Source organism: Crinia signifera, chromosome 3 (genome assembly GCF_055691185.1).
Source record: "Crinia signifera chromosome 3, ASM5569118v1, whole genome shotgun sequence".
Classification (NCBI taxonomy): Eukaryota; Metazoa; Chordata; class Amphibia; order Anura; family Myobatrachidae; genus Crinia; species Crinia signifera.
The window spans coordinates 107,835,304-107,859,783 of NC_139219.1; the positions used below are offsets into that span (position 1 = coordinate 107,835,304).

A 24,480-nucleotide genomic window follows, 5' to 3' on the forward strand; every position below is an offset into this window, starting at 1 on the left:
CCACTGATGTACACCTGAAACAGCGATATATTTTGTTAAAGAGTGCCTGGATCTTTGCATTTTGGTGGTGCAGGTATAGAATTCAACATACAATGATTTAGTGGTAGAATCTTGTGGTTTAGTGGTAGAATTCTCGCCTGCCATGAGGGAGGCATGGATCTGAAAAGGGAATAAACACCACCCAATGTTGTGCTCAAAGCAAATGACTCTTAGATTTGGAGTCTTATTCGCTATTGACTCAGATAGCTAGGCTTTTTTACAGTGTTATGGCATCATGGCAAGGCAAGGATTGCCCTTCAACCTATAAAACCAAAGAAAGGTTTCCACATTTAGTAGATCCTGAGATTCCTGCTTGGTTTCACACACTGATGTACACCTCTTTTAAGTTTCAAATAAAACACGTTTGGTTGTGTAGTGACAGAGATCTCGCCTGTAGAATTCTGGGAAAAAACACTGCCAAAGTGGGGCTCAAACCCACGACCCTGAGATTAAGAGTCTCATGCTCTACTGACTGAGCTAGCCAGGCTTGGTTACTGTGATTTGACAAAAAGGCCACTCAAGCCAAGGAGTGCAATACAGGCTATTAAAGTAGATCTAGGCTACCACATTCAGTACACTGAGATGCATGCTTGGTTTCACACATTGAGGAAAATGGGTAAGTAACCGTGAAGTAAAATGTGAAGCATTGGTTGTTCAGTGGTAGAATTCTCGCCTGCCACGCGGGAGGCCCGGGTTCGATTCCCGGCCAATGCAGTGCTCAAGTTTTACTGAAATTTTGGTATATTTTGTTAAAGAGTGTCTGGCTCTTTGCATTTTGGTGGTGCAGGTATAGAATTCCACATACAATAAATTAATGTTAGAGTCTTGTGGTTAAGTGGTAGAATTCCCACCTGCCAAGAGAGAGGTCTGGATCTGAAAAGGGAATAAACACCAAACAAATGTTGTACTAAAAGCATATGACTCTTAGCTTGGGAGTTTTATTTCTATTGACTAAGCTGGCCAGGCTTTGTTACAGTGTTGTAGCATCAAGGCAAGGCAACGCTTGCTCTTCAATCTACACTATTAAACCAAAGCAAAGTTTCCACATTCAGTAGATCCTGATATTCCTGCATGGTTTCACCCACTGATGTACACCTGAAAAAGCGATATATTTTGTTAAAGAGTGCCTGGCTCTTTGCATTTTGGTGGTGCAGGTATAGAATTCAACATACAATGATTTAGTGGTAGAATCTTGTGGTTTAGTGGTAGAATTCTCGCCTGCCATGAGGGAGGCATGGATCTGAAAAGGGAATAAACACCACCCAATGTTGTGCTCAAAGTAAATGACTCTTAGATTTGGAGTCTTATTCGCTATTGACTCAGATAACTAGGCTTTTTTACAGTGTTATGGCATCATGGCAAGGCAAGGATTGCCCTTCAATCTATAAAACCAAAGCTAGGTTTCCACATTTAGTAGATCCTGAGATTCCTGCTTGGTTTCACACACTGATGTACACCTCTTTTAAGTTTCAAATAAAACACGTTTGGTTGTGTAGTGACAGAGATCTCACCTGTAGAATTCTGGGAAAAAACACCGCCCAACGTGGGGCTCGAACCCACGACCCTGAGATTAAGAGTCTCATGCTCTACCGACTGAGCTAGCCAGGCTTGGTTACTGTTGTGTGACAAAAAGGCCACTCAAGCCAAGGAGTGCCCTACAAGCTATTAAAGTAGATCTAGGCTACCACATTCAGTACACTGAGATGCATGCTTGGTTTCACAAATTGAGGAAAATGGGTAAGTAACCGTGAAGTAAAATGTGAAGCATTGGTTGTTCAGTGGTAGAATTCTAGCCTGCCACGCGGGAGGCCCGGGTTCGATTCCCGGCCAATGCAGTACTCAAGTTTTACTGAAATTATGGTATATTTTGTTAAAGAGTGTCTGGCTCTTTGCATTTTGGTGGTGCAGGTAAAGAATTCCACATACAATAAATTAATGTTAGAATCTTGTGGTTAAGTGGTAGAATTCCCACCTGCCAAGAGAGAGGTCTGGATCTGAAAAGGGAATAAACACCAAACAAATGTTGTACTAAAAGCATATGACTCTTAGCTTGGGAGTTTTATTTCTATTGACTAAGCTTGCCAGGCTTTGTTACAGTGTTGTAGCATCAAGGCAAGGCAACGCTTGCTCTTCAATCTACACTATTAAACCAAAGCAAAGTTTCCACATTCAGTAGATCCTGATATTCCTGCATGGTTTCACCCACTGATGTACACCTGAAACAGCGATATATTTTGTAAAAGAGTGCCTGGCTCTTTGCATTTTGGTGGTGCAGGTATAGAATTTAACATACAATGATTTAGATGTAGAATCTTGTGGTTTAGTGGTAGAATTCTCGCCTGCCATGAGGGAGGCATGGATCTGAAAAGGGAATAAACACCACCCAATGTTGTGCTCAAAGCAAATGACTCTTAGATTTGGAGTCTTATTCGCTATTGACTCAGATAGCTAGGCTTTTTTACAGTGTTATGGCATCATGGCAAGGCAAGGATTGCCCTTCAATTTATAAAACCAAAGCAAGGTTTCCACATTTAGTAGATCCTGAGATTCCTGCTTGGTTTCACACACTGATGTACACCTCTTTTAAGTTTCAAATAAAACACGTTTGGTTGTGTAGTGACAGAGATCTCGCCTGTAGAATTCTGGGAAAAAACACCGCCCAACGTGGGGCTCGAACCCACGACCCTGAGATTAAGAGTCTCATGCTCTACCGACTGAGCTAGCCAGGCTTGGTTACTGTTGTGTGACAAAAAGGCCACTAAAGCCACGGAGTGCCCTACAAGCTATTAAAGTAGATCTAGGCTACCACATTCAGTACACTGAGATGCATGCTTGGTTTCACAAATTGAGGAAAATGGGTAAGTAACCGTGAAGTAAAATGTGAAACATTGGTTGTTCAGTGGTAGAATTCTCGCCTGCCATGCGGGAGGCCCGGGTTCGATTCCCGGCCAATGCAGTACTCAAGTTTTACTGAAATTATGGTATATTTTGTTAAAGAGTGTCTGGCTCTTTGCTTTTTGGTGGTGCAGGTATAGAATTCCACATACATTAAATTAATGGTAGAATCTTGTGGTTTAGTGGTAGAATTCCCACCTGCCAAGAGAGAGGTCTGGATCTGAAAAGGGAATAAACACCAAACAAATGTTGTACTAAAAGCATATGACTCTTAGCTTGGGAGTTTTATTTCTATTGACTAAGCTGGCCAGGCTTTGTTACAGTGTTGTAGCATCAAGGCAAGGCAACGCTTGCTCTTCAATCTACACTATTAAACCAAAGCAAAGTTTCCACATTCAGTAGATCCTGATATTCCTGCATGGTTTCACCCACTGATGTACACCTGAAACAGCAATATATTTTGTTAAAGAGTGCCTGGCTCTTTGCATTTTGGTGGTGCAGGTATAGAATTCAACATACAATGATTTAGTGGTAGAATCTTGTAGTTTAGTGGTAGAATTCTCGCCTGCTATGAGGGAGGCATGGATCTGAAAAGGGAATAAACACCACCCAATGTTGTGCTCAAAGCAAATGACTCTTAGATTTGGAGTCTTATTCGCTATTGACTCAGATAGCTAGGCTTTTTTACAGTGTTATGGCATCATGGCAAGGCAAGGATTGCCCTTCAACCTATAAAACCAAAGAAAGGTTTCCACATTTAGTAGATCCTGAGATTCCTGCTTGGTTTCACACACTGATGTACACCTCTTTTAAGTTTCAAATAAAACACGTTTGGTTGTGTAGTGACAGAGATCTCGCCTGTAGAATTCTGGGAAAAAACACTGCCAAAGTGGGGCTCGAACCCACGACCCTGAGATTAAGAGTCTCATGCTCTACTGACTGAGCTAGCCAGGCTTGGTTACTGTGATTTGACAAAAAGGCCACTCAAGCCAAGGAGTGCAATACAGGCTATTAAAGTAGATCTAGGCTACCACATTCAGTACACTGAGATGCATGCTTGGTTTCACACATTGAGGAAAATGGGTAAGTAACCATGAAGTAAAATGTGAAGCATTGGTTGTTCAGTGGTAGAATTCTCGCCTGCCACGCGGGAGGCCCGGGTTCGATTCCCGGCCAATGCAGTGCTCAAGTTTTACTGAAATTTTGGTATATTTTGTTAAAGAGTGTCTGGCTCTTTGCATTTTGGTGGTGCAGGTATAGAATTCCACATACAATAAATTAATGTTAGAGTCTTGTGGTTAAGTGGTAGAATTCCCACCTGCCAAGAGAGAGGTCTGGATCTGAAAAGGGAATAAACACCAAACAAATGTTGTACTAAAAGCATATGACTCTTAGCTTGGGAGTTTTATTTCTATTGACTAAGCTGGCCAGGCTTTGTTACAGTGTTGTAGCATCAAGGCAAGGCAACGCTTGCTCTTCAATCTACACTATTAAACCAAAGCAAAGTTTCCACATTCAGTAGATCCTGATATTCCTGCATGGTTTCACCCACTGATGTACACCTGAAAAAGCGATATATTTTGTTAAAGAGTGCCTGGCTCTTTGCATTTTGGTGGTGCAGGTATAGAATTCAACATACAATGATTTAGTGGTAGAATCTTGTGGTTTAGTGGTAGAATTCTCGCCTGCCATGAGGGAGGCATGGATCTGAAAAGGGAATAAACACCACCCAATGTTGTGCTCAAAGTAAATGACTCTTAGATTTGGAGTCTTATTCGCTATTGACTCAGATAACTAGGCTTTTTTACAGTGTTATGGCATCATGGCAAGGCAAGGATTGCCCTTCAATCTATAAAACCAAAGCTAGGTTTCCACATTTAGTAGATCCTGAGATTCCTGCTTGGTTTCACACACTGATGTACACCTCTATTAAGTTTCAAATAAAACACGTTTGGTTGTGTAGTGACAGAGATCTCACCTGTAGAATTCTGGGAAAAAACACCGCCCAACGTGGGGCTCGAACCCACGACCCTGAGATTAAGAGTCTCATGCTCTACCGACTGAGCTAGCCAGGCTTGGTTACTGTTGTGTGACAAAAAGGCCACTCAAGCCAAGGAGTGCCCTACAAGCTATTAAAGTAGATCTAGGCTACCACATTCAGTACACTGAGATGCATGCTTGGTTTCACAAATTGAGGAAAATGGGTAAGTAACCGTGAAGTAAAATGTGAAGCATTGGTTGTTCAGTGGTAGAATTCTAGCCTGCCACGCGGGAGGCCCGGGTTCGATTCCCGGCCAATGCAGTACTCAAGTTTTACTGCAATTATGGTATATTTTGTTAAAGAGTGTCTGGCTCTTTGCATTTTGGTGGTGCAGGTAAAGAATTCCACATACAATAAATTAATGTTAGAATCTTGTGGTTAAGTGGTAGAATTCCCACCTGCCAAGAGAGAGGTCTGGATCTGAAAAGGGAATAAACACCAAACAAATGTTGTACTAAAAGCATATGACTCTTAGCTTGGGAGTTTTATTTCTATTGACTAAGCTTGCCAGGCTTTGTTACAGTGTTGTAGCATCAAGGCAAGGCAACGCTTGCTCTTCAATCTACACTATTAAACCAAAGCAAAGTTTCCACATTCAGTAGATCCTGATATTCCTGCATGGTTTCACCCACTGATGTACACCTGAAACAGCGATATATTTTGTTAAAGAGTGCCTGGCTCTTTGCATTTTGGTGGTGCAGGTATAGAATTTAACATACAATGATTTAGATGTAGAATCTTGTGGTTTAGTGGTAGAATTCTCGCCTGCCATGAGGGAGGCATGGATCTGAAAAGGGAATAAACACCACCCAATGTTGTGCTCAAAGCAAATGACTCTTAGATTTGGAGTCTTATTCGCTATTGACTCAGATAGCTAGGCTTTTTTACAGTGTTATGGCATCATGGCAAGGCAAGGATTGCCCTTCAATTTATAAAACCAAAGCAAGGTTTCCACATTTAGTAGATCCTGAGATTCCTGCTTGGTTTCACACACTGATGTACACCTCTTTTAAGTTTCAAATAAAACACGTTTGGTTGTGTAGTGACAGAGATCTCGCCTGTAGAATTCTGGGAAAAAACACCGCCCAACGTGGGGCTCGAACCCACGACCCTGAGATTAAGAGTCTCATGCTCTACCGACTGAGCTAGCCAGGCTTGGTTACTGTTGTGTGACAAAAAGGCCACTAAAGCCACGGAGTGCCCTACAAGCTATTAAAGTAGATCTAGGCTACCACATTCAGTACACTGAGATGCATGCTTGGTTTCACAAATTGAGGAAAATGGGTAAGTAACCGTGAAGTAAAATGTGAAACATTGGTTGTTCAGTGGTAGAATTCTCGCCTGCCATGCGGGAGGCCCGGGTTCGATTCCCGGCCAATGCAGTACTCAAGTTTTACTGAAATTATGGTATATTTTGTTAAAGAGTGTCTGGCTCTTTGCTTTTTGGTGGTGCAGGTATAGAATTCCACATACAATAAATTAATGGTAGAATCTTGTGGTTTAGTGGTAGAATTCCCACCTGCCAAGAGAGAGGTCTGGATCTGAAAAGGGAATAAACACCAAACAAATGTTGTACTAAAAGCATATGACTCTTAGCTTGGGAGTTTTATTTCTATTGACTAAGCTGGCCAGGCTTTGTTACAGTGTTGTAGCATCAAGGCAAGGCAACGCTTGCTCTTCAATCTACACTATTAAACCAAAGCAAAGTTTCCACATTCAGTAGATCCTGATATTCCTGCATGGTTTCACCCACTGATGTACACCTGAAACAGCAATATATTTTGTTAAAGAGTGCCTGGCTCTTTGCATTTTGGTGGTGCAGGTATAGAATTCAACATACAATGATTTAGTGGTAGAATCTTGTAGTTTAGTGGTAGAATTCTCGCCTGCTATGAGGGAGGCATGGATCTGAAAAGGGAATAAACACCACCCAATGTTGTGCTCAAAGCAAATGACTCTTAGATTTGGAGTCTTATTCGCTATTGACTCAGATAGCTAGGCTTTTTTACAGTGTTATGGCATCATGGCAAGGCAAGGATTGCCCTTCAATTTATAAAACCAAAGCAAGGTTTCCACATTTAGTAGATCCTGAGATTCCTGCTTGGTTTCACACACTGATGTACACCTCTTTTAAGTTTCAAATAAAACACGTTTGGTTGTGTAGTGACAGAGATCTCGCCTGTAGAATTCTGGGAAAAAACACCGCCCAACGTGGGGCTTGAACCCACGACCCTGAGATTAAGAGTCTCATGCTCTACCGACTGAGCTAGCCAGGCTTGGTTACTGTGATTTGACAAAAAGGCCACTCAAGCCAAGGAGTGCAATACAAGCTATTAAAGTAGATCTAGGCTACCACATTCAGTACACTGAGATGCATGCTTGGTTTCACACATTGAGGAAAATGGGTAAGTAACCGTGAAGTAAAATGTGAAGCATTGGTTGTTCAGTGGTAGAATTCTCGCCTGCCACGCGGGAGGCCCGGGTTCGATTCCCGGCCAATGCATTACTCAAGTTTTACTGAAATTATGGTATATTTTGTTAAAGAGTGTCTGGCTCTTTGCATTTTGGTGGTGCAGGTATAGAATTCCACATACAATAAATTAATGGTAGAATCTTGTGGTTTAGTGGTAGAATTCCCACCTGCCAAGAGAGAGGTCTGGATCTGAAAAGGGAATAAACACCAAACAAATGTTGTACTAAAAGCATATGACTCTTAGCTTGGGAGTTTTATTTCTATTGACTAAGCTTGCCAGGCTTTGTTACAGTGTTGTAGCATCAAGGCAAGGCAACGCTTGCTCTTCAATCTACACTATTAAACCAAAGCAAAGTTTCCACATTCAGTAGATCCTGATATTCCTGCATGGTTTCACCCACTGATGTACACCTGAAACAGCGATATATTTTGTTAAAGAGTGCCTGGCTCTTTGCATTTTGGTGGTGCAGGTATAGAATTCAACATACAATGATTTAGTGGTAGAATCTTGTGGTTTAGTGGTAGAATTCTCGCCTGCCATGAGGGAGGCATGGATCTGAAAAGGGAATAAACACCACCCAATGTTGTGCTCAAAGTAAATGACTCTTAGATTTGGAGTCTTATTCGCTATTGACTCAGAAAACTAGGCTTTTTTACAGTGTTATGGCATCATGGCAAGGCAAGGATTGCCCTTCAATCTATAAAACCAAAGCTAGGTTTCCACATTTAGTAGATCCTGAGATTCCTGCTTGGTTTCACACACTGATGTACACCTCTTTTAAGTTTCAAATAAAACACGTTTGGTTGTGTAGTGACAGAGATCTCACCTGTAGAATTCTGGGAAAAAACACCGCCCAACGTGGGGCTCGAACCCACGACCCTGAGATTAAGAGTCTCATGCTCTACCGACTGAGCTAGCCAGGCTTGGTTACTGTTGTGTGACAAAAAGGCCACTCAAGCCAAGGAGTGCCCTACAAGCTATTAAAGTAGATCTAGGCTACCACATTCAGTACACTGAGATGCATGCTTGGTTTCACAAATTGAGGAAAATGGGTAAGTAACCGTGAAGTAAAATGTGAAGCATTGGTTGTTCAGTGGTAGAATTCTAGCCTGCCACGCGGGAGGCCCGGGTTCGATTCCCGGCCAATGCAGTACTCAAGTTTTACTGAAATTATGGTATATTTTGTTAAAGAGTGTCTGGCTCTTTGCATTTTGGTGGTGCAGGTAAAGAATTCCACATACAATAAATTAATGTTAGAATCTTGTGGTTAAGTGGTAGAATTCCCACCTGCCAAGAGAGAGGTCTGGATCTGAAAAGGGAATAAACACCAAACAAATGTTGTACTAAAAGCATATGACTCTTAGCTTGGGAGTTTTATTTCTATTGACTAAGCTGGCCAGGCTTTGTTACAGTGTTGTAGCATCAAGGCAAGGCAACGCTTGCTCTTCAATCTACACTATTAAACCAAAGCAAAGTTTCCACATTCAGTAGATCCTGATATTCCTGCATGGTTTCACCCACTGATGTACACCTGAAACAGCGATATATTTTGTTAAAGAGTGCCTGGCTCTTTGCATTTTGGTGGTGCAGGTATAGAATTTAACATACAATGATTTAGTGGTAGAATCTTGTGGTTTAGTGGTAGAATTCTCGCCTGCCATGAGGGAGGCATGGATCTGAAAAGGGAATAAACACCACCCAATGTTGTGCTCAAAGCAAATGACTCTTAGATTTGGAGTCTTATTCGCTATTGACTCAGATAGCTAGGCTTTTTTACAGTGTTATGGCATCATGGCAAGGCAAGGATTGCCCTTCAATCTATAAAACCAAAGCTAGTTTTCCACATTTAGTAGATCCTGAGATTCCTGCTTGGTTTCACACACTGATGTACACCTCTTTTAAGTTTCAAATAAAACACGTTTGGTTGTGTAGTGACAGAGATCTCACCTGTAGAATTCTGGGAAAAAACACCGCCCAACGTGGGGCTCGAACCCACGACCCTGAGATTAAGAGTCTCATGCTCTACCGACTGAGCTAGCCAGGCTTGGTTACTGTTGTGTGACAAAAAGGCCACTCAAGCCAAGGAGTGCCCTACAAGCTATTAAAGTAGATCTAGGCTACCACATTCAGTACACTGAGATGCATGCTTGGTTTCACAAATTGAGGAAAATGGGTAAGTAACCGTGAAGTAAAATGTGAAGCATTGGTTGTTCAGTGGTAGAATTCTCGCCTGCCATGCGGGAGGCCCGGGTTCGATTCCCGGCCAATGCAGTACTCAAGTTTTACTGAAATTATGGTATATTTTGTTAAAGAGTGTCTGGCTCTATGCATTTTGGTGGTGCAGGTAAAGAATTCCACATACAATAAATTAATGTTAGAATCTTGTGGTTAAGTGGTAGAATTCCCACCTGCCAAGAGAGAGGTCTGGATCTGAAAAGGGAATAAACACCAAACAAATGTTGTACTAAAAGCATATGACTCTTAGCTTGGGAGTTTTATTTCTATTGACTAAGCTGGCCAGGCTTTGTTACAGTGTTGTAGCATCAAGGCAAGGCAACGCTTGCTCTTCAATCTACACTATTAAACCAAAGCAAAGTTTCCACATTCAGTAGATCCTGATATTCCTGCATGGTTTCACCCACTGATGTACACCTGAAACAGCGATATATTTTGTTAAAGAGTGCCTGGATCTTTGCATTTTGGTGGTGCAGGTATAGAATTCAACATACAATGATTTAGTGGTAGAATCTTGTGGTTTAGTGGTAGAATTCTCGCCTGCCATGAGGGAGGCATGGATCTGAAAAGGGAATAAACACCACCCAATGTTGTGCTCAAAGCAAATGACTCTTAGATTTGGAGTCTTATTCGCTATTGACTCAGATAGCTAGGCTTTTTTACAGTGTTATGGCATCATGGCAAGGCAAGGATTGCCCTTCAACCTATAAAACCAAAGAAAGGTTTCCACATTTAGTAGATCCTGAGATTCCTGCTTGGTTTCACACACTGATGTACACCTCTTTTAAGTTTCAAATAAAACACGTTTGGTTGTGTAGTGACAGAGATCTCGCCTGTAGAATTCTGGGAAAAAACACTGCCAAAGTGGGGCTCGAACCCACGACCCTGAGATTAAGAGTCTCATGCTCTACTGACTGAGCTAGCCAGGCTTGGTTACTGTGATTTGACAAAAAGGCCACTCAAGCCAAGGAGTGCAATACAGGCTATTAAAGTAGATCTAGGCTACCACATTCAGTACACTGAGATGCATGCTTGGTTTCACACATTGAGGAAAATGGGTAAGTAACCGTGAAGTAAAATGTGAAGCATTGGTTGTTCAGTGGTAGAATTCTCGCCTGCCACGCGGGAGGCCCGGGTTCGATTCCCGGCCAATGCAGTGCTCAAGTTTTACTGAAATTTTGGTATATTTTGTTAAAGAGTGTCTGGCTCTTTGCATTTTGGTGGTGCAGGTATAGAATTCCACATACAATAAATTAATGTTAGAGTCTTGTGGTTAAGTGGTAGAATTCCCACCTGCCAAGAGAGAGGTCTGGATCTGAAAAGGGAATAAACACCAAACAAATGTTGTACTAAAAGCATATGACTCTTAGCTTGGGAGTTTTATTTCTATTGACTAAGCTGGCCAGGCTTTGTTACAGTGTTGTAGCATCAAGGCAAGGCAACACTTGCTCTTCAATCTACACTATTAAACCAAAGCAAAGTTTCCACATTCAGTAGATCCTGATATTCCTGCATGGTTTCACCCACTGATGTACACCTGAAAAAGCGATATATTTTGTTAAAGAGTGCCTGGCTCTTTGCATTTTGGTGGTGCAGGTATAGAATTCAACATACAATGATTTAGTGGTAGAATCTTGTGGTTTAGTGGTAGAATTCTCGCCTGCCATGAGGGAGGCATGGATCTGAAAAGGGAATAAACACCACCCAATGTTGTGCTCAAAGTAAATGACTCTTAGATTTGGAGTCTTATTCGCTATTGACTCAGATAACTAGGCTTTTTTACAGTGTTATGGCATCATGGCAAGGCAAGGATTGCCCTTCAATCTATAAAACCAAAGCTAGGTTTCCACATTTAGTAGATCCTGAGATTCCTGCTTGGTTTCACACACTGATGTACACCTCTTTTAAGTTTCAAATAAAACACGTTTGGTTGTGTAGTGACAGAGATCTCACCTGTAGAATTCTGGGAAAAAACACCGCCCAACGTGGGGCTCGAACCCACGACCCTGAGATTAAGAGTCTCATGCTCTACCGACTGAGCTAGCCAGGCTTGGTTACTGTTGTGTGACAAAAAGGCCACTCAAGCCAAGGAGTGCCCTACAAGCTATTAAAGTAGATCTAGGCTACCACATTCAGTACACTGAGATGCATGCTTGGTTTCACAAATTGAGGAAAATGGGTAAGTAACCGTGAAGTAAAATGTGAAGCATTGGTTGTTCAGTGGTAGAATTCTAGCCTGCCACGCGGGAGGCCCGGGTTCGATTCCCGGCCAATGCAGTACTCAAGTTTTACTGAAATTATGGTATATTTTGTTAAAGAGTGTCTGGCTCTTTGCATTTTGGTGGTGCAGGTAAAGAATTCCACATACAATAAATTAATGTTAGAATCTTGTGGTTAAGTGGTAGAATTCCCACCTGCCAAGAGAGAGGTCTGGATCTGAAAAGGGAATAAACACCAAACAAATGTTGTACTAAAAGCATATGACTCTTAGCTTGGGAGTTTTATTTCTATTGACTAAGCTTGCCAGGCTTTGTTACAGTGTTGTAGCATCAAGGCAAGGCAACGCTTGCTCTTCAATCTACACTATTAAACCAAAGCAAAGTTTCCACATTCAGTAGATCCTGATATTCCTGCATGGTTTCACCCACTGATGTACACCTGAAACAGCGATATATTTTGTTAAAGAGTGCCTGGCTCTTTGCATTTTGGTGGTGCAGGTATAGAATTTAACATACAATGATTTAGATGTAGAATATTGTGGTTTAGTGGTAGAATTCTCGCCTGCCATGAGGGAGGCATGGATCTGAAAAGGGAATAAACACCACCCAATGTTGTGCTCAAAGCAAATGACTCTTAGATTTGGAGTCTTATTCGCTATTGACTCAGATAGCTAGGCTTTTTTACAGTGTTATGGCATCATGGCAAGGCAAGGATTGCCCTTCAATTTATAAAACCAAAGCAAGGTTTCCACATTTAGTAGATCCTGAGATTCCTGCTTGGTTTCACACACTGATGTACACCTCTTTTAAGTTTCAAATAAAACACGTTTGGTTGTGTAGTGACAGAGATCTCGCCTGTAGAATTCTGGGAAAAAACACCGCCCAACGTGGGGCTCGAACCCACGACCCTGAGATTAAGAGTCTCATGCTCTACCGACTGAGCTAGCCAGGCTTGGTTACTGTTGTGTGACAAAAAGGCCACTAAAGCCACGGAGTGCCCTACAAGCTATTAAAGTAGATCTAGGCTACCACATTCAGTACACTGAGATGCATGCTTGGTTTCACAAATTGAGGAAAATGGGTAAGTAACCGTGAAGTAAAATGTGAAACATTGGTTGTTCAGTGGTAGAATTCTCGCCTGCCATGCGGGAGGCCCGGGTTCGATTCCCGGCCAATGCAGTACTCAAGTTTTACTGAAATTATGGTATATTTTGTTAAAGAGTGTCTGGCTCTTTGCTTTTTGGTGGTGCAGGTATAGAATTCCACATACAATAAATTAATGGTAGAATCTTGTGGTTTAGTGGTAGAATTCCCACCTGCCAAGAGAGAGGTCTGGATCTGAAAAGGGAATAAACACCAAACAAATGTTGTACTAAAAGCATATGACTCTTAGCTTGGGAGTTTTATTTCTATTGACTAAGCTGGCCAGGCTTTGTTACAGTGTTGTAGCATCAAGGCAAGGCAACGCTTGCTCTTCAATCTACACTATTAAACCAAAGCAAAGTTTCCACATTCAGTAGATCCTGATATTCCTGCATGGTTTCACCCACTGATGTACACCTGAAACAGCAATATATTTTGTTAAAGAGTGCCTGGCTCTTTGCATTTTGGTGGTGCAGGTATAGAATTCAACATACAATGATTTAGTGGTAGAATCTTGTAGTTTAGTGGTAGAATTCTCGCCTGCTATGAGGGAGGCATGGATCTGAAAAGGGAATAAACACCACCCAATGTTGTGCTCAAAGCAAATGACTCTTAGATTTGGAGTCTTATTCGCTATTGACTCAGATAGCTAGGCTTTTTTACAGTGTTATGGCATCATGGCAAGGCAAGGATTGCCCTTCAACCTATAAAACCAAAGAAAGGTTTCCACATTTAGTAGATCCTGAGATTCCTGCTTGGTTTCACACACTGATGTACACCTCTTTTAAGTTTCAAATAAAACACGTTTGGTTGTGTAGTGACAGAGATCTCGCCTGTAGAATTCTGGGAAAAAACACTGCCAAAGTGGGGCTCGAACCCACGACCCTGAGATTAAGAGTCTCATGCTCTACTGACTGAGCTAGCCAGGCTTGGTTACTGTGATTTGACAAAAAGGCCACTCAAGCCAAGGAGTGCAATACAGGCTATTAAAGTAGATCTAGGCTACCACATTCAGTACACTGAGATGCATGCTTGGTTTCACACATTGAGGAAAATGGGTAAGTAACCGTGAAGTAAAATGTGAAGCATTGGTTGTTCAGTGGTAGAATTCTCGCCTGCCACGCGGGAGGCCCGGGTTCGATTCCCGGCCAATGCAGTGCTCAAGTTTTACTGAAATTTTGGTATATTTTGTTAAAGAGTGTCTGGCTCTTTGCATTTTGGTGGTGCAGGTATAGAATTCCACATACAATAAATTAATGTTAGAGTCTTGTGGTTAAGTGGTAGAATTCCCACCTGCCAAGAGAGAGGTCTGGATCTGAAAAGGGAATAAACACCAAACAAATGTTGTACTAAAAGCATATGACTCTTAGCTTGGGAGTTTTATTTCTATTGACTAAGCTGGCCAGGCTTTGTTACAGTGTTGTAGCATCAAGGCAAGGCAACGCTTGCTCTTCAATCTACACTATTAAACCAAAGCAAAGTTTCCACATTCAGTAGATCCTGATATTCCTGCATGGTTTCACCCACTGATGTACACCTGAAAAAGCGATATATTTTGTTAAAGAGTGCCTGGCTCTTTGCATTTTGGTGGTGCAGGTATAGAATTCAACATACAATGATTTAGTGGTAGAATCTTGTGGTTTAGTGGTAGAATTCTCGCCTGCCATGAGGGAGGCATGGATCTGAAAAGGGAATAAACACCACCCAATGTTGTGCTCAAAGTAAATGACTCTTAGATTTGGAGTCTTATTCGCTATTGACTCAGATAACTAGGCTTTTTTACAGTGTTATGGCATCATGGCAAGGCAAGGATTGCCCTTCAATCTATAAAACCAAAGCTAGGTTTCCACATTTAGTAGATCCTGAGATTCCTGCTTGGTTTCACACACTGATGTACACCTCTATTAAGTTTCAAATAAAACACGTTTGGTTGTGTAGTGACAGAGATCTCACCTGTAGAATTCTGGGAAAAAACACCGCCCAACGTGGGGCTCGAACCCACGACCCTGAGATTAAGAGTCTCATGCTCTACCGACTGAGCTAGCCAGGCTTGGTTACTGTTGTGTGACAAAAAGGCCACTCAAGCCAAGGAGTGCCCTACAAGCTATTAAAGTAGATCTAGGCTACCACATTCAGTACACTGAGATGCATGCTTGGTTTCACAAATTGAGGAAAATGGGTAAGTAACCGTGAAGTAAAATGTGAAGCATTGGTTGTTCAGTGGTAGAATTCTAGCCTGCCACGCGGGAGGCCCGGGTTCGATTCCCGGCCAATGCAGTACTCAAGTTTTACTGAAATTATGGTATATTTTGTTAAAGAGTGTCTGGCTCTTTGCATTTTGGTGGTGCAGGTAAAGAATTCCACATACAATAAATTAATGTTAGAATCTTGTGGTTAAGTGGTAGAATTCCCACCTGCCAAGAGAGAGGTCTGGATCTGAAAAGGGAATAAACACCAAACAAATGTTGTACTAAAAGCATATGACTCTTAGCTTGGGAGTTTTATTTCTATTGACTAAGCTTGCCAGGCTTTGTTACAGTGTTGTAGCATCAAGGCAAGGCAACGCTTGCTCTTCAATCTACACTATTAAACCAAAGCAAAGTTTCCACATTCAGTAGATCCTGATATTCCTGCATGGTTTCACCCACTGATGTACACCTGAAACAGCGATATATTTTGTTAAAGAGTGCCTGGCTCTTTGCATTTTGGTGGTGCAGGTATAGAATTTAACATACAATGATTTAGATGTAGAATATTGTGGTTTAGTGGTAGAATTCTCGCCTGCCATGAGGGAGGCATGGATCTGAAAAGGGAATAAACACCACCCAATGTTGTGCTCAAAGCAAATGACTCTTAGATTTGGAGTCTTATTCGCTATTGACTCAGATAGCTAGGCTTTTTTACAGTGTTATGGCATCATGGCAAGGCAAGGATTGCCCTTCAATTTATAAAACCAAAGCAAGGTTTCCACATTTAGTAGATCCTGAGATTCCTGCTTGGTTTCACACACTGATGTACACCTCTTTTAAGTTTCAAATAAAACACGTTTGGTTGTGTAGTGACAGAGATCTCGCCTGTAGAATTCTGGGAAAAAACACCGCCCAACGTGGGGCTCGAACCCACGACCCTGAGATTAAGAGTCTCATGCTCTACCGACTGAGCTAGCCAGGCTTGGTTACTGTTGTGTGACAAAAAGGCCACTAAAGCCACGGAGTGCCCTACAAGCTATTAAAGTAGATCTAGGCTACCACATTCAGTACACTGAGATGCATGCTTGGTTTCACAAATTGAGGAAAATGGGTAAGTAACCGTGAAGTAAAATGTGAAACATTGGTTGTTCAGTGGTAGAATTCTCGCCTGCCATGCGGGAGGCCCGGGTTCGATTCCCGGCCAATGCAGTACTCAAGTTTTACTGAAATTATGGTATATTTTGTTAAAGAGTGTCTGGCTCTTTGCTTTTTGGTGGTGCAGGTATAGAATTCCACATACAATAAATTAATGGTAGAATCTTGTGGTTTAGTGGTAGAATTCCCACCTGCCAAGAGAGAGGTCTGGATCTGAAAAGGGAATAAACACCAAACAAATGTTGTACTAAAAGCATATGACTCTTAGCTTGGGAGTTTTATTTCTATTGACTAAGCTGGCCAGGCTTTGTTACAGTGTTGTAGCATCAAGGCAAGGCAACGCTTGCTCTTCAATCTACACTATTAAACCAAAGCAAAGTTTCCACATTCAGTAGATCCTGATATTCCTGCATGGTTTCACCCACTGATGTACACCTGAAACAGCAATATATTTTGTTAAAGAGTGCCTGGCTCTTTGCATTTTGGTGGTGCAGGTATAGAATTCAACATACAATGATTTAGTGGTAGAATCTTGTAGTTTAGTGGTAGAATTCTCGCCTGCTATGAGGGAGGCATGGATCTGAAAAGGGAATAAACACCACCCAATGTTGTGCTCAAAGCAAATGACTCTTAGATTTGGAGTCTTATTCGCTATTGACTCAGATAGCTAGGCTTTTTTACAGTGTTATGGCATCATGGCAAGGCAAGGATTGCCCTTCAACCTATAAAACCAAAGAAAGGTTTCCACATTTAGTAGATCCTGAGATTCCTGCTTGGTTTCACACACTGATGTACACCTCTTTTAAGTTTCAAATAAAACACGTTTGGTTGTGTAGTGACAGAGATCTCGCCTGTAGAATTCTGGGAAAAAACACTGCCAAAGTGGGGCTCGAACCCACGACCCTGAGATTAAGAGTCTCATGCTCTACTGACTGAGCTAGCCAGGCTTGGTTACTGTGATTTGACAAAAAGGCCACTCAAGCCAAGGAGTGCAATACAGGCTATTAAAGTAGATCTAGGCTACCACATTCAGTACACTGAGATGCATGCTTGGTTTCACACATTGAGGAAAATGGGTAAGTAACCATGAAGTAAAATGTGAAGCATTGGTTGTTCAGTGGTAGAATTCTCGCCTGCCACGCGGGAGGCCCGGGTTCGATTCCCGGCCAATGCAGTGCTCAAGTTTTACTGAAATTTTGGTATATTTTGTTAAAGAGTGTCTGGCTCTTTGCATTTTGGTGGTGCAGGTATAGAATTCCACATACAATAAATTAATGTTAGAGTCTTGTGGTTAAGTGGTAGAATTCCCACCTGCCAAGAGAGAGGTCTGGATCTGAAAAGGGAATAAACACCAAACAAATGTTGTACTAAAAGCATATGACTCTTAGCTTGGGAGTTTTATTTCTATTGACTAAGCTGGCCAGGCTTTGTTACAGTGTTGTAGCATCAAGGCAAGGCAACGCTTGCTCTTCAATCTACACTATTAAACCAAAGCAAAGTTTCCACATTCAGTAGATCCTGATATTCCTGCATGGTTTCACCCACTGATGTACACCTGAAAAAGCGATATATTTTGTTAAAGAGTGCCTGGCTCTTTGCATTTTGGTGGTGCAGGTATAGAATTCAACATACAATGATTTAGTGGTAGAATCTTGTGGTTTAGTGGTAGAATTCTCGCCTGCCATGAGGGAGGCATGGATCTGAAAAGGGAATAAACACCACCCAATGTTGTGCTCAAAGTAAATGACTCTTAGATTTGGAGTCTTATTCGCTATTGACTCAGATAACTAGGCTTTTTTACAGTGTTATGGCATCATGGCAAGGCAAGGATTGCCCTTCAATCTATAAAACCAAAGCTAGGTTTCCACATTTAGTAGATCCTGAGATTCCTGCTTGGTTTCACACACTGATGTACACCTCTATTAAGTTTCAAATAAAACACGTTTGGTTGTGTAGTGACAGAGATCTCACCTGTAGAATTCTGGGAAAAAACACCGCCCAACGTGGGGCTCGAACCCACGACCCTGAGATTAAGAGTCTCATGCTCTACCGACTGAGCTAGCCAGGCTTGGTTACTGTTGTGTGACAAAAAGGCCACTCAAGCCAAGGAGTGCCCTACAAGCTATTAAAGTAGATCTAGGCTACCACATTCAGTACACTGAGATGCATGCTTGGTTTCACAAATTGAGGAAAATGGGTAAGTAACCGTGAAGTAAAATGTGAAGCATTGGTTGTTCAGTGGTAGAATTCTAGCCTGCCACGCGGGAGGCCCGGGTTCGATTCCCGGCCAATGCAGTACTCAAGTTTTACTGAAATTATGGTATATTTTGTTAAAGAGTGTCTGGCTCTTTGCATTTTGGTGGTGCAGGTAAAGAATTCCACATACAATAAATTAATGTTAGAATCTTGTGGTTAAGTGGTAGAATTCCCACCTGCCAAGAGAGAGGTCTGGATCTGAAAAGGGAATAAACACCAAACAAATGTTGTACTAAAAGCATATGACTCTTAGCTTGGGAGTTTTATTTCTATTGACTAAGCTTGCCAGGCTTTGTTACAGTGTTGTAGCATCAAGGCAAGGCAACGCTTGCTCTTCAATCTACACTATTAAACCAAAGCAAAGTTTCCACATTCAGTAGATCCTGATATTCCTGCATGGTTTCACCCACTGATGTACACCTGAAACAGCGATATATTTTGTTAAAGAGTGCCTGGCTCTTTGCATTTTGGTGGTGCAGGTATAGAATTTAACATACAATGATTTAGATGTAGAATCTTGTGGTTTAGTGGTAGAATTCTCGCCTGCCATGAGGGAGGCATGGATCTGAAAAGGGAATAAACACCACCCAATGTTGTGCTCAAAGCAAATGACTCTTAGATTTGGAGTCTTATTCGCTATTGACTCAGATAGCTAGGCTTTTTTACAGTGTTATGGCATCATGGCAAGGCAAGGATTGCCCTTCAATTTATAAAACCAAAGCAAGGTTTCCACATTTAGTAGATCCTGAGATTCCTGCTTGGTTTCACACACTGATGTACACCTCTTTTAAGTTTCAAATAAAACACGTTTGGTTGTGTAGTGACAGAGATCTCGCCTGTAGAATTCTGGGAAAAAACACCGCCCAACGTGGGGCTCGAACCCACGACCCACATTGAGGAAAATGGGTAAGTAACCGTGAAGTAAAATGTGAAGCATTGGTTGTTCAGTGGTAGAATTCTCGCCTGCCACGCGGGAGGCCCGGGTTCGATTCCCGGCCAATGCAGTGCTCAAGTTTTACTGAAATTTTGGTATATTTTGTTAAAGAGTGTCTGGCTCTTTGCATTTTGGTGGTGCAGGTATAGAATTCCACATACAATAAATTAATGTTAGAGTCTTGTGGTTAAGTGGTAGAATTCCCACCTGCCAAGAGAGAGGTCTGGATCTGAAAAGGGAATAAACACCAAACAAATGTTGTACTAAAAGCATATGACTCTTAGCTTGGGAGTTTTATTTCTATTGACTAAGCTGGCCAGGCTTTGTTACAGTGTTGTAGCATCAAGGCAAGGCAACGCTTGCTCTTCAATCTACACTATTAAACCAAAGCAAAGTTTCCACATTCAGTAGATCCTGATATTCCTGCATGGTTTCACCCACTGATGTACACATGAAAAAGCGATATATTTTGTTAAAGAGTGCCTGGCTCTTTGCATTTTGGTGGTGCAGGTATAGAATTCAACATACAATGATTTAGTGGTAGAATCTTGTGGTTTAGTGGTAGAATTCTCGCCTGCCATGAGGGAGGCATGGATCTGAAAAGGGAATAAACACCACCCAATGTTGTGCTCAAAGTAAATGACTCTTAGATTTGGAGTCTTATTCGCTATTGACTCAGATAACTAGGCTTTTTTACAGTGTTATGGCATCATGGCAAGGCAAGGATTGCCCTTCAATCTATAAAACCAAAGCTAGGTTTCCACATTTAGTAGATCCTGAGATTCCTGCTTGGTTTCACACACTGATGTACACCTCTTTTAAGTTTCAAATAAAACACGTTTGGTTGTGTAGTGACAGAGATCTCACCTGTAGAATTCTGGGAAAAAACACCGCCCAACGTGGGGCTCGAACCCACGACCCTGAGATTAAGAGTCTCGTGCTCTACCGACTGAGCTAGCCAGGCTTGGTTACTGTTGTGTGACAAAAAGGCCACTCAAGCCAAGGAGTGCCCTACAAGCTATTAAAGTAGATCTAGGCTACCACATTCAGTACACTGAGATGCATGCTTGGTTTCACAAATTGAGGAAAATGGGTAAGTAACCGTGAAGTAAAATGTGAAGCATTGGTTGTTTAGTGGTAGAATTCTAGCCTGCCACGCGGGAGGCCCGGGTTCGATTCCCGGCCAATGCAGTACTCAAGTTTTACTGAAATGATGGTATATTTTGTTAAAGAGTGTCTGGCTCTTTGCATTTTGGTGGTGCAGGTAAAGAATTCCACATACAATAAATTAATGTTAGAATCTTGTGGTTAAGTGGTAGAATTCCCACCTGCCAAGAGAGAGGTCTGGATCTGAAAAGGGAATAAACACCAAACAAATGTTGTACTAAAAGCATATGACTCTTAGCTTGGGAGTTTTATTTCTATTGACTAAGCTGGCCAGGCTTTGTTACAGTGTTGTAGCATCAAGGCAAGGCAACGCTTGCTCTTCAATCTACACTATTAAACCAAAGCAAAGTTTCCACATTCAGTAGATCCTGATATTCCTGCATGGTTTCACCCACTGATGTACACCTGAAACAGCAATATATTTTGTTAAAGAGTGCCTGGCTCTTTGCATTTTGGTGGTGCAGGTATAGAATTCAACATACAATGATTTAGTGGTAGAATCTTGTAGTTTAGTGGTAGAATTCTCGCCTGCTATGAGGGAGGCATGGATCTGAAAAGGGAATAAACACCACCCAATGTTGTGCTCAAAGCAAATGACTCTTAGATTTGGAGTCTTATTCGCTATTGACTCAGATAACTAGGCTTTTTTACAGTGTTATGGCATCATGGCAAGGCAAGGATTGCCCTTCAATCTATAAAACCAAAGCTAGGTTTCCACATTTAGTAGATCCTGAGATTCCTGCTTGGTTTCACACACTGATGTACACCTCTTTTAAGTTTCAAATAAAACACGTTTGGTTGTGTAGTGACAGAGATCTCACCTGTAGAATTCTGGGAAAAAACACCGCCCAACGTGGGGCTCGAACCCACGACCCTGAGATTAAGAGTCTCGTGCTCTACCGACTGAGCTAGCCAGGCTTGGTTACTGTTGTGTGACAAAAAGGCCACTCAAGCCAAGGAGTGCCCTACAAGCTATTAAAGTAGATCTAGGCTACCACATTCAGTACACTGAGATGCATGCTTGGTTTCACAAATTGAGGAAAATGGGTAAGTAACCGTGAAGTAAAATGTGAAGCATTGGTTGTTTAGTGGTAGAATTCTAGCCTGCCACGCGGGAGGCCCGGGTTCGATTCCCGGCCAATGCAGTACTCAAGTTTTACTGAAATGATGGTATATTTTGTTAAAGAGTGTCTGGCTCTTTGCATTTTGGTGGTGCAGGTAAAGAATTCCACATACAATAAATTAATGTTAGAATCTTGTGGTTAAGTGGTAGAATTCCCACCTGCCAAGAGAGAGGTCTGGATCTGAAAAGGGAATAAACACCAAACAAATGTTGTACTAAAAGCATATGACTCTTAGCTTGGGAGTTTTATTTCTATTGACTAAGCTGGCCAGGCTTTGTTACAGTGTTGTAGCATCAAGGCAAGGCAACGCTTGCTCTTCAATCTACACTATTAAACCAAAGCAAAGTTTCCACATTCAGTAGATCCTGATATTCCTGCATGGTTTCACCCACTGATGTACACCTGAAACAGCAATATATTTTGTTAAAGAGTGCCTGGCTCTTTGCATTTTGGTGGTGCAGGTATAGAATTCAACATACAATGATTTAGTGGTAGAATCTTGTAGTTTAGTGGTAGAATTCTCGCCTGCTATGAGGGAGGCATGGATCTGAAAAGGGAATAAACACCACCCAATGTTGTGCTCAAAGCAAATGACTCTTAGATTTGGAGTCTTATTCGCTATTGACTCAGATAACTAGGCTTTTTTACAGTGTTATGGCATCATGGCAAGGCAAGGATTGCCCTTCAATCTATAAAACCAAAGCTAGGTTTCCACATTTAGTAGATCCTGAGATTCCTGCTTGGTTTCACACACTGATGTACACCTCTTTTAAGTTTCAAATAAAACACGTTTGGTTGCGTAGTGACAGAGATCTCGCCTGTAGAATTCTGGGAAAAAACACCGCCCAACGTGGGGCTCGAACCCACGACCCTGAGATTAAGAGTCTCATGCTCTACCGACTGAGCTAGCCAGGCTTGGTTACTGTTGTGTGACAAAAAGGCCACTCAAGCCAAGGAGTGCCCTACAAACTATTAAAGTAGATCTAGGCTACCACATTCAGTACACTGAGATGCATGCTTGGTTTCACAAATTGAGGAAAATGGGTAAGTAACCGTGAAGTAAAATGTGAAGCATTGGTTGTTCAGTGGTAGAATTATCGCCTGCCACGCGGGAGGCCCGGGTTCGATTCCCGGCCAATGCAGTACTCAAGTTTTACTGAAATTATGGTATATTTTGTTAAAGAGTGTCTGGCTCTTTGCATTTTGGTGGTGCAGGTAAAGAATTCCACATACAATAAATTAATGTTAGAATCTTGTGGTTTAGTGGTAGAATTCCCACCTGCCAAGAGAGAGGTCTGGATCTGAAAAGGGAATAAACACCAAACAAATGTTGTACTAAAAGCATATGACTCTTAGCTTGGGAGTTTTATTTCTATTGACTAAGCTGGCCAGGCTTTGTTACAGTGTTGTAGCATCAAGGCAAGGCAACGCTTGCTCTTCAATCTACACTATTAAACCAAAGCAAAGTTTCCACATTCAGTAGATCCTGATATTCCTGCATGGTTTCACCCACTGATGTACACCTGAAACAGCGATATATTTTGTTAAAGAGTGCCTGGCTCTTTGCATTTTGGTGGTGCAGGTATAGAATTCAACATACAATGATTTAGTGGTAGAATCTTGTAGTTTAGTGGTAGAATTCTCGCCTGCTATGAGGGAGGCATGGATCTGAAAAGGGAATAAACACCACCCAATGTTGTGCTCAAAGCAAATGACTCTTAGATTTGGAGTCTTATTCGCTATTGACTCAGATAGCTAGGCTTTTTTACAGTGTTATGGCATCATGGCAAGGCAAGGATTGCCCTTCAATTTATAAAACCAAAGCAAGGTTTCCACATTTAGTAGATCCTGAGATTCCTGCTTGGTTTCACACACTGATGTACACCTCTTTTAAGTTTCAAATAAAACACGTTTGGTTGTGTAGTGACAGAGATCTCGCCTGTAGAATTCTGGGAAAAAACACCGGCCAACGTGGGGCTCGAAACCACGACCCTGAGATTAAGAGTCTCATGCTCTACCGACTGAGCTAGCCAGGCTTGGTTACTGTTGTGTGCCAAAAAGGCCACTCAAGCCAAGGAGTGCCCTACAAGCTATTAAAGTAGATCTAGGCTACCACATTCAGTACACTGAGATGCATGCTTGGTTTCACAAATTGAGGAAAATGGGTAAGTAACCGTGAAGTAAAATGTGAAGCCTTGGTTGTTCAGTGGTAGAATTCTAGCCTGCCACGCGGGAGGCCCGGGTTCGATTCCCGGCCAATGCAGTACTCCAGTTTTACTGAAATTATGGTATATTTTGTTAAAGAGTGTCTGGCTCTTTGCATTTTGGTGGTGCAGGTAAAGAATTCCACATACAATAAATTAATGTTAGAATCTTGTGGTTAAGTGGTAGAATTCCCACCTGCCAAGAGAGAGGTCTGGATCTGAAAAGGGAATAAACACCAAACAAATGTTGTACTAAAAGCATATGACTCTTAGCTTGGGAGTTTTATTTCTATTGACTAAGCTGGCCAGGCTTTGTTACAGTGTTGTAGCATCAAGGCAAGGCAACGCTTGCTCTTCAATCTACACTATTAAACCAAAGCAAAGTTTCCACATTCAGTAGATCCT

The 24,480-nt window shown here is 41.8% G+C and overlaps 19 non-coding genes across 19 annotated transcripts; 7 read left to right on the plus strand and 12 right to left on the minus strand.

The window, feature by feature from the left end:
- The first annotated feature begins 682 nt into the window (after positions 1–682).
- On the plus strand, positions 683–753 carry TRNAG-GCC (transfer RNA glycine (anticodon GCC)). The gene has a single exon. It is a non-coding gene; the product is annotated as a tRNA-Gly (tRNA).
- An 821-nt stretch (positions 754–1,574) lies between these two features.
- On the minus strand, positions 1,575–1,647 carry TRNAK-CUU (transfer RNA lysine (anticodon CUU)). Its single transcript has one exon. It is a non-coding gene; the product is annotated as a tRNA-Lys (tRNA).
- Positions 1,648–2,695: 1,048 nt separating this feature from the next.
- On the minus strand, positions 2,696–2,768 carry TRNAK-CUU (transfer RNA lysine (anticodon CUU)). Its single transcript has one exon. It is a non-coding gene; the product is annotated as a tRNA-Lys (tRNA).
- Positions 2,769–4,044: 1,276 nt separating this feature from the next.
- TRNAG-GCC (transfer RNA glycine (anticodon GCC)) lies at positions 4,045–4,115 on the plus strand. Its single transcript has one exon. It is a non-coding gene; the product is annotated as a tRNA-Gly (tRNA).
- Positions 4,116–4,936: 821 nt separating this feature from the next.
- On the minus strand, positions 4,937–5,009 carry TRNAK-CUU (transfer RNA lysine (anticodon CUU)). The gene has a single exon. It is a non-coding gene; the product is annotated as a tRNA-Lys (tRNA).
- A 1,048-nt stretch (positions 5,010–6,057) lies between these two features.
- On the minus strand, positions 6,058–6,130 carry TRNAK-CUU (transfer RNA lysine (anticodon CUU)). The gene has a single exon. It is a non-coding gene; the product is annotated as a tRNA-Lys (tRNA).
- A 1,277-nt stretch (positions 6,131–7,407) lies between these two features.
- Positions 7,408–7,478, plus strand: TRNAG-GCC (transfer RNA glycine (anticodon GCC)). The gene has a single exon. It is a non-coding gene; the product is annotated as a tRNA-Gly (tRNA).
- Positions 7,479–8,299: 821 nt separating this feature from the next.
- TRNAK-CUU (transfer RNA lysine (anticodon CUU)) lies at positions 8,300–8,372 on the minus strand. Its single transcript has one exon. It is a non-coding gene; the product is annotated as a tRNA-Lys (tRNA).
- Positions 8,373–9,420: 1,048 nt separating this feature from the next.
- On the minus strand, positions 9,421–9,493 carry TRNAK-CUU (transfer RNA lysine (anticodon CUU)). The gene has a single exon. It is a non-coding gene; the product is annotated as a tRNA-Lys (tRNA).
- A 1,276-nt stretch (positions 9,494–10,769) lies between these two features.
- TRNAG-GCC (transfer RNA glycine (anticodon GCC)) lies at positions 10,770–10,840 on the plus strand. The gene has a single exon. It is a non-coding gene; the product is annotated as a tRNA-Gly (tRNA).
- An 821-nt stretch (positions 10,841–11,661) lies between these two features.
- Positions 11,662–11,734, minus strand: TRNAK-CUU (transfer RNA lysine (anticodon CUU)). Its single transcript has one exon. It is a non-coding gene; the product is annotated as a tRNA-Lys (tRNA).
- Positions 11,735–12,782: 1,048 nt separating this feature from the next.
- TRNAK-CUU (transfer RNA lysine (anticodon CUU)) lies at positions 12,783–12,855 on the minus strand. Its single transcript has one exon. It is a non-coding gene; the product is annotated as a tRNA-Lys (tRNA).
- Positions 12,856–14,131: 1,276 nt separating this feature from the next.
- Positions 14,132–14,202, plus strand: TRNAG-GCC (transfer RNA glycine (anticodon GCC)). Its single transcript has one exon. It is a non-coding gene; the product is annotated as a tRNA-Gly (tRNA).
- Positions 14,203–15,023: 821 nt separating this feature from the next.
- Positions 15,024–15,096, minus strand: TRNAK-CUU (transfer RNA lysine (anticodon CUU)). Its single transcript has one exon. It is a non-coding gene; the product is annotated as a tRNA-Lys (tRNA).
- Positions 15,097–16,144: 1,048 nt separating this feature from the next.
- Positions 16,145–16,217, minus strand: TRNAK-CUU (transfer RNA lysine (anticodon CUU)). The gene has a single exon. It is a non-coding gene; the product is annotated as a tRNA-Lys (tRNA).
- A 1,276-nt stretch (positions 16,218–17,493) lies between these two features.
- On the plus strand, positions 17,494–17,564 carry TRNAG-GCC (transfer RNA glycine (anticodon GCC)). The gene has a single exon. It is a non-coding gene; the product is annotated as a tRNA-Gly (tRNA).
- An 821-nt stretch (positions 17,565–18,385) lies between these two features.
- TRNAK-CUU (transfer RNA lysine (anticodon CUU)) lies at positions 18,386–18,458 on the minus strand. Its single transcript has one exon. It is a non-coding gene; the product is annotated as a tRNA-Lys (tRNA).
- A 1,121-nt stretch (positions 18,459–19,579) lies between these two features.
- On the plus strand, positions 19,580–19,650 carry TRNAG-GCC (transfer RNA glycine (anticodon GCC)). Its single transcript has one exon. It is a non-coding gene; the product is annotated as a tRNA-Gly (tRNA).
- A 3,063-nt stretch (positions 19,651–22,713) lies between these two features.
- On the minus strand, positions 22,714–22,786 carry TRNAK-CUU (transfer RNA lysine (anticodon CUU)). Its single transcript has one exon. It is a non-coding gene; the product is annotated as a tRNA-Lys (tRNA).
- Positions 22,787–24,480: the final 1,694 nt, after the last annotated feature.